The 12,010-nt window shown below is 41.7% G+C and overlaps 1 long non-coding RNA gene across 3 annotated transcripts in view; it reads left to right on the top strand.

Annotated features, from left to right (window-relative positions):
• The window catches only part of LOC103877947, a 27,010-nt gene extending 15,000 nt beyond the window's left edge, over nucleotides 1-12,010 (top strand). Inside the window, exons 2-6 of one of the 3 annotated variants that reach the window (XR_004177335.1) lie at nucleotides 5,831-5,907; nucleotides 8,369-8,524; nucleotides 9,141-9,340; nucleotides 9,509-9,616; nucleotides 11,703-12,010. This is a non-coding gene — a long non-coding RNA (uncharacterized LOC103877947). Of the gene's footprint in view, nucleotides 1-5,827; nucleotides 5,908-8,368; nucleotides 8,525-9,140; nucleotides 9,345-9,508; nucleotides 9,617-11,702 lie in introns of all 3 variants that reach the window. The other 2 variants (XR_637870.3, XR_002517244.1) reach the window with 2 other exon arrangements.

The following is a 12,010-nucleotide window of genomic DNA, read 5'->3' as shown; positions in this document are numbered from 1 at the left end:
GTCTGGGCCTGAGACTGAGCCTCTATGAGTTTAGAAAAATCGTGGGAGGGAACGCTCTCCTGCCCCACCTCATTACAGCTGATATGCACCTCTCCAATAAGCCTCAGGCTCCTCTGGTAATTATAGAGGAGAGGCATCATGCCCTTATTAACCAGCCCAAAGAAGAGACTCTGAAGTGGTTTAACACTTCACTTATTCTCAAGGGAAGCTACGTAGATTGTGCAGGGCTAGAGATGGGGCATTTTTGAAGATAACTTTGAGGAACCTCTCAGCAGGATAAAGGGACCTTGATAAATGAATTTATCTACCTCCCTGTTAACCATGCACACCATCTCTAAATAGTGGTGAGAATTTACATTATATTGTGTTTATTGATGAACACAGCATCTCTTGTTATTATTGTTCCAGTTATCTCTTGTTAAAATTGGTTACCATGACCAATTTTTTATTCTTAGGAAGTTAATTAATTTCCTGAGAAAAGAAATAGCCACTTTTTTTTTTTTTAACTACTCTATTCTAGGAGGCATGACGTATAGGAGCTAGAGTCCAACCTGCCTAGATCCAGATCCAAGCTCAGCTGCTTACTAGCCATGTGACCTTGGTCAGTTATTTAACTCTCTGTGCCTCAGTTATCTCATATGTAAAATGGGAACAATAACATTTACCCCATAGTCTGGATGTAAGAATCAAGTGAAATACATTAACTAAAGCTCTGTGCTCAGCACCCACAGAAAACATTCAATAAATTTTAGTTGTGACTATACTTAGTTAAGATGTTTGGGAAAAGGGCTGGCAGTTTCTTATGAAGCTAAATACTCAGCCACCCTGGCAATTCCACTCCAAGATGAATGAAATTATATATACAGAAATATATTTGTAGGAGAATAATCATGGAAGCTTTATTCATAGTAGCCCAAAACTGGAACAGCCCAGGGGTCCATCAACAGAAAAATGGATCCTCTGTAGAATATTCATATCGTGAATCCTACTCAGCAATAAAAAGGAACAAATCACTGATACATATCACCACAATGAACCTCAAAAGTAAGTTCAGCAAATTAGCCAGACACAAAACAGTATAAACTCTTTGATTCCATTTATATGAAGTTCTGGAACTGGCAAAACTACCTTGTCATAAAAAACAGTATAAAAGTAGCGTTTGCCTCTGGGGGAATGGGGACAGGGATTGACTGGAGGGGCATGAGAGAACATTCTAGAGTGATATTAATGTTCTGCGTCTTGACAGGGGTTTGAGTTACGCACTTGCCAAAACTCTTTGAATGGTATACTCTTAAGACTTGTACATTTCATTGAATGTAAGTTTTACTTCAGTAATTTTTTAAAAAGAATTGTAAACAAATTCTAAACTCTCATTAGTGCTGAAGTATTTACAGGGAAGCATCCTGATGTCTGCAATTTAATTTAAAAATGCATAAAAAAATAAGACTCATTGATAAATGGATGAATGGAAGGAAGGGTGGGTGGGTGGGTGGGTGGGTGGATGGATGGATGGATGGATATGTGATCAAGCATAGTAAAATGTCAATTGAAGAACCTAGGTGGGATACACAGGTATTTACTGTATAATTCTTTAAATTTTTCTGCATGTTTGAAATTTCTCATAATAAAATGTTGAGGGGAAATTTGCTCCCACATTCACCAAGTTTCTTCAGCATTAAGTAAATGACAACACAAATTCAGTAATAAAGTGTTGGAGAATCATTACATTTTATCATTCTAATTTAGACATACCTTAGAATACTGGTAGATTTTAACAAATAAAAATTACCCTTAATGATTTTAAATTACTATTTTTCAAGTGCCTACTATGTACCCGGCACTGTGGTAGGCATATTGCATATATTAGTTCTGATCTCCATAACTGTAAGACGATACATAGATATCTCCATTTTATAGATGAGGAATTGAGACTCAGAGAGATTGATTCATTCTAATACCTATTGAGCCCTGTTGCTAGAAATTGTGCTAGATGCCAAACAAGAAATTAGTGTGTACCCTCAAGTTGCTAACTATATCTTGGGAAACACAGTCAAATAAGTAGACAATTGCAATGCAATGTGACAAATGAGTTGTGATCAGAGAAACACAGAGGCCAGGGTCCTTCAGCCAGCCTTGGAGGCCTTGGGAAGGCTTCCCAAAACAGGAACCATCCAGTGTAGCTGGCTAGCAGCTACAGGCTCTAGGGTCAGAGAAACATAGGTGTGAATCAAAGGTCTACATCATTTATTCATTCATTCATTTAAGAAACATGTTTTGGGTACCTATGACACGCCAGGCATTTTCCTGGGCACACAAGGAATAAAGTAGTGAACAAAGGGGAAAGGGGTGGTCAGGGAAGACCTCTCTGATAAGATGAAACTTAAGAAACATCTGAATGAAGTGAGGTAGTGAACCATGTGGATCGGGAAGAAGGACATTCCAGCAGAGGAAATAGTAAGCACAGGACCTAAGGCAGAAGCACGTGTGGAGTATTTGAAGAAAAACAAGGAGACCATTGTGGCTGGAGCAGAGTGAAGGGGCAGTGGTGAGGGGCTAAGGATGGAGGGGTACAGGGCAGACCAGACCACCAGGGATACAGGGCAGCCATTAAAGGGTTATGAAAGACAATCTCTGGAAAGGGAGAAAATATTTCATATTTGCAAATCAATTTCTGCTAAAGGATTAATGTTTGGAATGCACAAAGAATTCCTGCAACTCAATAACAACAACAGCAACCAACAACCCCATTAAAAAATGAGCAAAGGACTGGAATAGACATTTCTTCAAAAAGATAAAATGGCCAGTAGGCACAGGAGAAGATACTGAACATCACTAGACATCAGGAAAATATAAATCAAAACCACAGTCCATTAGAATGCTATTATCACATCCACTAGGCTGACTATTACCAAAAAGAAGACAGAAAATAGAGTAAGTGTTGGCAAGAATGTGGAGAAATTGGAATCTTTGTGTATTGCTAGTGGGAATATAAAAGAGTGCAGTCACTGTGAAAAATAGTATTACAGTTCCTAAAAAATTAAACATAGAATTACCATATGACCCAGAATTCCACTTCTGGCATGTACCCAAAAGAATTAAAAGTCAGTACTCAAACAGATAGTTGGACACTGATGTTCAAAGCAGCATTGATCACAATAGCCAAAGGATGAAAATAACTCACGTGACCATCAAAGTAAGAATGGATAAGCAAAATGTGACATATACATTCAATGCAATATTTTCAGCCTTAGAATGAATAAAATTTTGACACGTATTTCCACATGGATGAATTCTGAAGGTTATTATGCTAAATGAAATAAGCCAGTCACAAAAGGACAGATATTGAATGATTCTACTTATATGGGAGCATCAAGAATAGTCAAACCCATAGAGACAGAAAGTAGAATGGTGGTCGCCAGGGTCTAGAGGAAGAGGGAAATGGGGAGTTATTGTTTGATGGGTACATAGTTTCCACTTGGGGAGATGTAAAAGCTCTGGAGATGGACGGTAATGATGGTTGCACAAGAATGTGAACGGACTTAATGCCACTGAACTGTACACTTAAAAGTGGTTAAAATGGTAAATTTTTTGTTATGTATTTTTACTACAACACAAAAAAAAAAGAGAAAGCTTATGAAATGAAAAGTAAAATGTTCTGACTCGTGTTTAAAATGATCACTCTGACTGTTGTGTGGGTATCTGGATCTCAGTCTCTTCAACCATTCAATGAGGATAATGAGGCCTTCCTCATGGGGCGGTTGTGAGGATTAAATAAGAGTGCAAATAAATGACTTAGCACATAATGGCACTCAATTAACATTATCTATTATTGCAATTACTATTATAATTCTTCAGTTCTGAAGATACATACAAGGTAGGCAATGGGAGGTGGCATTTGAGAGGTGAGTCCAGGTAGGGGTAAAAGTAGGTACAAAGCCCAAGAAAGAAGAAAAAACGTGGCCTTTTTGGCAATTAAAAAACTTGAGTGTGAGTGGAGAGAGAAGGGAAAAAAGAAAAGGGAATGACCCTCAGAGATGAGGCTGAAAATGTCATCAGGGGCCAGGCCAAAAAGGCCCTTGATAAGAGTTAAGGAGTTAGGGCTTTATCCTGAGGGCAATGAGGAAACATTGAAACTGTTTAAGCAGAAAGTGATTTGATCAGATTTGTGAATTTAAAAGATCGCTCAGTTACAGTATGGACAAAGGCACTGGAAAGGAACAAGGCCAGGGAAGAGGCTTCCAGGAACCCAGGCAAGAGATTATTTGACCTGAGCTGAAACAGGGGCAGAGGGAATTAAGAGAAGTTAAGAGTTTGAGAGCTGTCAAGGAGATGGAAAGGAAGGGAATTGGTACATGATTAGAAGTGGACAGAAGGAATATGAAGTATTGGAGGATAATTCTCGAGTTTTGAGCCTAGGTCACTGGGTGGAAGGTGACTGCCTTTCTCTGAAACAGAGAAGATGAAGAGTTGTTGCATTTGATGTTTCTATGGGACAGCCAAGCAGAGATGTTTAGTACAGCACTATTAAATGAAGTTTATGGGAGCCCATTATTTTGGACTAGCCTCCTGCACTAGGTCCCAGCAGACCAGACCAAACCAGAACAGAGCCACTCGTGGTAGGTGACATGTTATCAAACTGAACTCTGAAATGGGCCAGTGTAAAACAAACAGAAGATTCACAGTAACCAATCAAAAGGGGCCAGCGCACCTGAGCTGATACAATAAGGAAGTCTCTTCTGTTTTTGTTTTGTTTTGTTTCGTTTTTTGGTGTTTTGTGTGTGTTTGTTTTGTTTTTTGTTCCTTTGAGATGGAGTCTCATTCTTGTTGCCCAGGTTGGAGTGCAATGGCATAATCTCGGCTCACCACAACCTCTGCCTCAGGGTTCAAGTGATTCTCCTGTCTCAGCCTCCCAAGTAGCTGGGATTGCAGGCATGCACCACCACGCCCAGCTAATTTTGTATTTTTAGTAGAGACGGGATTTCTCCATGTTGGTCAGGCTGGTTTCGAACTCCCGACCTCAGGTGATCCGCCCACCTCAGCCTCCCAAAGTGCTGGGATTACAGGCATGAGCCACCGTGCACGGTCTGTTTTTTGTTTTGTGGTTTGTTTTGTTTTGTTTGTTTGTTTGTTTTTTAGATGGAGTTTCACTCTTGTTGCCCAGGCTGGAATGCAGTAGTATGATCTTGGCTCACTGCAACCTCCATCTCCTGGGTTCAAGCAACTCTCCTGCCTCAGCCTCCTGAGCAGCTGGGATTGCAGGTGTGTGCCACCATGCCTGGCTAATTCGTGTATTTTTAGTAGACACAGTGTTTCACCATGTTTGCCAGGCTGGTCTCAAACTCCTAACGTCAGGTGATCCACCTGCCTTGGTCTCCCAAAGTGCTGGGATTATAGGCATGAACCATTGCACCCAGCCAGAAGTCCCCTCTGTTTTAACCTAAGAAAGAAAGTCACTTCCAAATCACCCATAGGCTGGGTGCAGTGGCTCGTGCCTGTAATCCCAGCACTTTCGGAGGTTGAAGCAGGAGGATTGCTTGAGGCCAGGAATTCGAGGCTCAATCAGCTATAATCATGCCACTGCACTCCAGTGTGGCCATCAGAGCAAGAACCTGTCTCAAAAGCAAGCAAAAAAAACCGCTCATCCACTTTTTGTTCCCTGTATCTGCTTTCTTCAGCCCCTTTCTACCTATAAAGCCAACCCCCTGTGCTCAGCTCATCAGAACACTCATTCTGTTTTACGGAATGAGGTGTTGCCCTTTTCTAGAATTGCAAATAAAAACCAATTCAATATTTAAGCTAAATCTGTGGTAATTTTTTCTTTTGACAGTAGTACCCAACACAGATCTGAGCTCTACAGAGAGTTCCGGACTGGAGATGCCAGTTTGAGGTCTTTCGCCCTTCTATAAGGTAATTGTGAGAATGGGAATGGATGAGACGGCCCGAGACCACAGTAGAGTGGGAAAGGACAGAATCTAGAGGTTGAAAAATACCTAAGGGACAAGGGGAAGAGGAGATGTCTAAAGTCACTGAATAAGTGTGTCCAGAAGAAAGGGAGAGAGAATTACCAGGAGAGAGTGGTCACAGAAGCCAAGGGAGAAAGGTATTTAAATAATGAGCGAATATTGGGGCCAGGCACGGTGGTTCACACCTGTACTCGTAGCACTTTTCGAGGCCAAGACCGGCAGATCATGAGGTCTGGCCCACCTGGTGAAACCCCGGCTCTACTAAAAATACAAAAATTAGCTGGATGTGGTGGCACATGCCTGTAGTCCCAGCTACTCGGGAGGCTGAGGCAGAAGAATTGCTTGAACCCAGGAGGTGGAAGTTGCAGTGAGCCAAGATCGCACCACTGCGCTCCAACCTGGTGACAGAGCAAGACTCCGTCAAAAAAAATCAATAAATAAAAAGAGCGAATACACAAAATATCAAATGCTGCTAAAGTCAAATAAAACAAGGACTGAAAATGTCTACAAGATTCCCCAGTTGGTGATTTTGGTGGAAGCAGTTTCATCAGAAAAGTTGTGAAGCAGAGCCCATTTTACAGTAGATTGAGGAATCATGGTAGACTAGGATGTAGTTTACTCTTCAAAGGACAGAGCTTATAAAGGGGTCAGAGACAGAGGCAGCTGGAAAGAAATAGGAGTAGAAAGAAGTTTTCAGATCTTGATTTATTTGTTGGTTTTAACTTTAGCATGTTAAAATGCTTTTAGGACTGAGGCCAAAGACACGAGGAAGTGTATCTCTTGCATTGTTAAGAAGAGGTAAAGAATGTTCTGGCTGCTTAAATCAGCCCTGGCTCATACCTCTTATTCCACTGTAATAATTAACTGTACACCTTTTACGCTGTGGTGTTACAGTTTGGAAGAAAATTTATATGGTCAATCTAGATAAAGGGGAGCCCCCAGATGGGGCACAGGTACAGTTAACTTTGAAGGTAAAAGGATTGGGACAGAAAGTTGAAGGAGTTTTTGAGCTGGGGTGTGTGTGTGTGTGTGTGTGTGTGTGTGTGTGTGTGTGTGATTTTACAGAGTTTTTTCTCCTCTGTAAGGGAGTTATCATCCAGTGATCTCTACTTTCCTTGTGTAATAGAGAAGGAAAGTCACTGTCCTAGAGTAGAGGAGATGGAGAGGCAGAAATCTTGAAGACAGAGGTGATCCAACGGTTTTTTGACAGGAATAAGAGAGGAAATTGGCCTAAGGCTGAGACTTAGCGATCAAGTAGTGTAACCAAGGTCACCCAGCTAGTGATACAGTCAGACTCACAACAAGACCTGCCTAACTCACAGGTCAACTCCAGAGACAACTTTAACTCCTTCTTCAACATCAGTCTCCCTTCCTCATTAGAATCGACCAAACACGTCAACAGTCAACTCTCAGTTGTATGTACCAACCACTCTGACCAGTAGTACCTTCCTTCTCTCCCCAAAACTGTACCTCCACGATTCTGGAAGACTTTTGAAGCAAAAGCAAATGAAATAAACAGTAGGTATCCTTTTCCCAGCATCTCTCCTGAAAGAAAAAGTCGATGGGAAAATACTTGGAATTTTTGTCTACAATGAGGTTAGGATTGTGCAAAATCTCATTTTGTTCCATTTGCCTCTTCCATTTGCCTCCTATTACTTTAAAAAAAAAAAAGTTTTGAGCAACTACCAAGTGTCAGGCACCATCCTCAGGAATTCAAGGGTGAAAATGATAAGATCTTAGCCCTCAAGGAGTTCTCAGGTTAAAGAAAAAAAAAATTAGTCACAATACAGGGTGACGTCAATAATAAAGGAAATGCCACATTCAAATGATAGCACAGGAAGAACAAGCTCTGCCTGGAAGCACAAGGGAAGCTGTCCCTGAAAAGGCTAACCATACATGGCATCCTTTAGCCAAGACCAGTTGACAAAAGAACAGGGGGGCTGGGTTATGGTGAAATAGCATGGCTCATACAGGAGCTTCAAGTCAGAGGCCAGCTTGTGGGAATCGCAATAACTACCATTTGTTAAATAATTTTCTTTCTTTTTCTTTATTTTTGAGACAGAGTCTCACTCTGTCACCCAGGCTGGAGTGCTGTGGCTCGATCACAGCTCACTGCAGCCTCCACCTCCTGGGCTCAAGCGATCCTCCTGCCTCAGCCACTCAAGTAGCTGGGACCACAGGCATGTGCCACGATGTCCACACTTGTATTCTTTGTAGAAATGGGATCTTGCCATGCTGCCCAGGCTGGTCTTGAACTCCTGGGCTCAAGCAATCCTCCCACCTTGGCCTCCCCAAGTGCTGGGATTACAGGCGCGAGCCACCGCACCCAGGCAGTAATTTTCTTTTAATATCTTTACATCTCACAACAACCTTAGAAAGTCTTTATTAATCTTCTCATTTCACAGATGAGGAAAATGACACTAGGACATTTAGCGACTTGCCCAAGTTCACATAGCTGGGAAGTAGTACAACTGGGCTTTAATTCCAAACTCCATGATCCTTCCTCCACAAAACAAGCTTAAGACAGAAGAGGCAGAGCAGCATGAAGGGAGCTGTCGAAGGTGAGAGTCGTTTGTCTGCGGTTTCGTCCAAGGGTTTTTCATTGAAGTCTGATGATGTCAGGGAAATTCTAAGAAGTGATGGGAATTTTAAATAAGTGTGAAAGAGAAAAGCAACAGAGACTTGTCAGTAATGCTAAAGAAGTTTTAGCTTTTTTCTAAAAATAATAGGCGTTATTAATGCGTTTTGTACACATATAAGGATTTAAGCATAGGTATGCAAAAGTGGTTGCATGGAGCACTCACTGAATCAGAATAGGAAGAGGGGTAGAGGAAAATCTGAAGGCTGGGTGGAGTCTCCGCAAGAGGTACACTGTGCCCGGCAGAGTGGAAAAAGGCTCCACCTTTTCCAACACCATTAAACATTTTGATCCATCAACACCACTGAGACAGTGAGCTTACATTTGAAAACAGACATCAGCTTTTTGGAGGAAAGCTGATCTTGCAGGTAGCCTACTTGAATAACAGCAAGTGGAAGCTTAGAAGCTCATGGCAAGACCTGACTTGTAATCCCCACCAGTAATTCTTGTTTTCCCTGGCCTCAGCCTCAGCAACTTTCTGTCCGGGGTCCTTGACTTACTGTAACTCCACCTCTTGTTCTTTGCTCTTTTCACAACAGCCATCTCAGGGGAGAAAAGAGGGCAGCAGACACATTTTGTTTGAGATAATGTCGTAAGCAGGGAGGAGTATGGAATTAATAACTCAAGCAACGGGAAGAGTTTGCCTGTTTAACTCAGAATTGCAAGAAGCCTTGGAGACCTATTACACTCACATCTCCTAGATTGGCATCTGTACAAGACACTACTCCTCAAGATATCAGTAGGTATTGAACAACAGAAAAGATTCTGTACGTAAGGGAAAACGCTAGATTAAACTAATGAAACAGAATTTTGTTTTGGTTTGGTTTTAGCTACAGTACTCCTCAGGGCTTTCAATATGCTAACATGGGACCAAATTCTTTTACACCTTACCTATTCATCTTTCCAGAACTTTCTGTTCACTGAAAAAAATTGGGACAATGCATCTCAAAGTGTAGCCTGCAGACTACCTGGAAACTGTCACTGGTCCTTAAGGAGATAAATACAAAACCTGAGAGTAAGTATCTAAAGTTATTACAAGCAATTTGACATTGCCACAACATCCAAGGCTGTGATGAGAGGACTCACTGGACAGGTTATAGAACAGTGCAGGTGTTGCAAATTGTATGGCAGGAGGCATCATCATAGATCTGCCAAATGCTGAAAAGCAGCAAAGGTGCTGAGTTAGCTAAGGCGTTTCAGCCTTTCTACCTTCCCCTCCATTTCCCATTGAGGCCTGAAGCTTCAAGAGAACAAGCAGGTTGGACTTGTCCGTTGAGAAGCCTTTCTGGGTAGAAAGGGCAGCCAGCTGCTTGTCCAGGCAGACAGGGTGTGAGTCTTCTCAGGTGAGTCAGAGGTAAAGAGGGAAGGCCTTCCTGCCTAGCTCAGTGAGGGGTCCACCCTTAGCTTTGGAAAACTCAGGAAAAAGTCCCAGCAACATCGCTGTTTTCTTGCAGTTTGTTCCAATGTTATATGCTCTCTTGAGTGTCAATATCTGCTGAGCTACATTAGCAGTAACCAAGAGGAAAGGAGACTTTTAAAGCCAAAGAAAAATTGTCATTTAAAATTGTCACCTTGGGTACAAGCTTTTATTCTAATGATGCTGACATTATTCCAAAAATTTCTAGAACATTTTAAGAATTGCCCTAGGAGTTTGAATCATAATATTTTTCGATTTTTTTTTTTTTTTAAACCAGGGTCTTGCTCTGTTGCGCAGGCTGGAGTGCAGTAGCGCAGTCTCGGCTCGCTGCAACCTCTGCCTCCTGGGCTCAAGCGATTCTCCCACCTCAGCCTCCCTAGTAGCTGGGACTACAGGCACGTGCCACCATGCCTGCTTAATTCTGTATTTTATTTGTATTTTTAGAAGAGACAGGATTTCACCATGTTGGCCAGGCTAGTCTCGAACTCTTGACCTCAAGTGATCCATCCACCACAGCCTCCCAAAGTGCTAGAATTACAGACATGAGCCACTGCACCCAGCCTTGAGATTTTTAATGATGGCAAATCTTCATGCTTTTGAGAATGGGCTTGATTTTTGGACACATTTAAAAGTCATGTAGATCAAATCCAAAGAAAGTGAGAAAGTGAATGACCAAACTAGGCACTGAGTATAAAATCATAAATATGATGACTTGTGAAGTGCATAAATGGCCCCTGAGGATTCTTTAAAAGACAAAATTCTCTTTAAAAGCTCTTTAGGCCAGGATTGATGGCTCACACCTATAATCCCAGCACTTTGGGAGGCCGAGGTGGGCAGAGCATTAGATCAGGAGATCAAGGCCATCCTGGCCAACATGGTGAAACCCTGTCTCTACTAAAAATACAAAAATTAGCTGGGCGTGGTGGTGCACGCCTGTAGTCCCAGCTACTCAGGAGGCTGACACAGGAGAATTGCTTGAACCCGGGAGACGGAGGTTACAGTGAGCCGAGATCATGCCAGTGCACTCCAGCCTGGGCAACAGAGTAAGACTCTGTCTCAAAAACAAAACAGAACAAAAAACAACAACAACAACAACAACAAAACTCTTTAAAAACTGTTTTGTGCAGAAGTATAATAAAGGTATAATTTTCCATTTACTTTAAGGTCTCTTATCTTATTGAGCTGGATGTATACATTAACTGGCTCTTCTTAATTCACAGATTAAGGCCTTTCATGATCTGCCCTTGTCAACTAACCAGCCCCTCTTTCCCCATTTTCCAGGCTCCTTAAGCCTTATTCATCACTATGGCAAACTAATAACATGCTTGTTCTTACCTCCACATATGTATTTGTACATATGTTCTGTCTACTTTATCCAGCTGATCAACTCTTATTTGCCTTTCCAAATTAAGCTCACATTCCATGAAGCCTTCCCTGTCCCCTGGACCTGGAGTTAATAGTTCCCTTAGCACCTTGGGACACCTTTATTATAGCCCTTGCTGTACTGTGTGGTCATTACTTGTTTACACGTCTGCCTCTACTGTAGACTGAATCCCTTCAGGGCAGGGTTCATGTCTCTGTATCCCCAACACCTAACTGTTAGGCACATAGTAGATGCTCGATATTCACTTGCTGGATGAGTGAATGCGTTCTTACTGAAGCATCTGTGTGCCCCACACTGCAGTGATGCTAAGCAGTATGGAGCTCCCTCTGTTGGAACCTAAAGAAGTTTACTAAAGAAGTGGAGTGGCAACCTAAAACTCAGTCCCAGCTTTAACTTGGCTTATCTTATATCTAAGTGAAGATCATCTCTAAGACTGGGATATCTACACTGAACAAGGGCTTCCCACCTTCCTCTGTTTTCAGCCTGGGAGCAACCATAAAAGGAAAGGAGCAAATGTAATCTGTATTATAATAGATTCTATTTGAACATGATTAAATTAAAGCTAATTGATAATGTTGATTAAATAATAAACACTAATTAAATACTAA

The sequence above is a fragment of the Papio anubis genome, chromosome 12 (genome assembly GCF_008728515.1).
Source record: "Papio anubis isolate 15944 chromosome 12, Panubis1.0, whole genome shotgun sequence".
NCBI classification, from domain to species: Eukaryota; Metazoa; Chordata; class Mammalia; order Primates; family Cercopithecidae; genus Papio; species Papio anubis.
This window is presented reverse-complemented; position numbering and strand designations above follow the sequence as displayed.